We start from the raw sequence: 1,608 nt of genomic DNA, 5'->3' as shown, positions 1-1,608 counted from the left end.
CCGTGACTATGAACAACGGTGGAGGAGGATTGTTACTAGTAGTAATTATACAAAGTTGAAATGGAGAATGTGCCATTTTTAGAAAAAAAATGACGTCCTCTTTTAATGCTAAGATAAATGTTATGTTGCATTTTATTTGTTATCATATTGTACATGTATTGTGTGCTTTCTTTCTTTCTCTCTCTCTCTTTTTTTAAAACTGTAATTGTACTGCCTTTTGCAGGGGACTACAAATGAAAACTAGCCTTCTGGCTGATTCTGGCTTTTTTTTTTAACCCATGTGTAGTCATGTGTTTTATGAAATTGCAGTGTCCCCTTTGAAATAAACCTAATCTAAAATCTACTCTATAAGGTTTTATTTTGAAATGGGAAGTTTCCCTCATGGCTAGGTAAACAATGTTTCGCGCTTGCCATCGTGTGGTGTTTCGACCTAACTACAATTTGGAGGAAAATATTACTGTACAGTAAATAACAACTTTAAAATAAAATAAAAACCGATTTAGAAAATAGTAATTTTGTTTTCTTATTCTGGAGAAGTTTAGTTTATTGTTTAAAGTAAAACCGAGTCACAATATATTGGATTAATATTTAGTTTTGGTGTGTTGTTTTTACCTCCATAAAGTTGGCCCCCTTATTATTATCAAAAAAATGTTGTATAAAAATTTTAGTTTTTATGTTATTATTGTGTTAATAATAATAAAAAACGCCCCCCCCCCCCGTCCCCTCATCAAAATCACTGCAAACGTGCCCTGTCCATTTGTACTGTTTGTGCTGAAAAACGTTTTGTACTGTTTAAAAAAAGATTACTCCCTATATATATATATATATATATATATATATATATATATATATATATATATATATATATATATATATATATATATATATATATATATATATATATTACATCATATTCACATACATCATGCATGTATTGTCTGCTCTAAATGTCAAAATATCCATCCATCCATCCATTTTCTACCGCTTATTCCCTTCGGGGTCGCGGGGGGCGCTGGAGGCTATCTCAGCTGCAATCGGGCAGAAGGCGGGGTACACCCTGGACAAGTCGCCACCTCATCGCAGGGCCAACACAGATAGACAGACAACATTCACACACACTCACATTCACACACTAGGGCCAATTTTAGTGTTGCCAATCAACCTATCCCCAAAATATATTTTGTTTGTCAAAATATATTTTGTTTATATCCCAACGATGCCACCCCCCCCCCAAAAGAGAAAAACAGCTAAAAAAACAACAACAACCAAACCAAAATAATGATATTTACAAATAAATCAATACAAAAAAAAATAAATAAAAAAAATAAAAAAAATAAAAAAAATAAATATATATATATATATATATATATATATATATATATATATATATATATATATATATATATATATATATATATATATATATAGCGCTCCCCGCGACCCCGAAGGGAATAAGCGGTAGAAAATGGATGGATGGATGGATGGATATATATATATATATATATATATATATATATATATATATATATATATATATATATATATATATATATATATATATATACATTTAGGACAGACAATAGATGTATGATGTATGCAAATATGATG

Source organism: Entelurus aequoreus, linkage group LG08 (assembly GCF_033978785.1).
Source record: "Entelurus aequoreus isolate RoL-2023_Sb linkage group LG08, RoL_Eaeq_v1.1, whole genome shotgun sequence".
NCBI lineage: Eukaryota > Metazoa > Chordata > Actinopteri > Syngnathiformes > Syngnathidae > Entelurus > Entelurus aequoreus.
The sequence above is the reverse complement of the archived record's forward strand: the minus strand, read 5'-3'. Positions refer to the sequence as shown.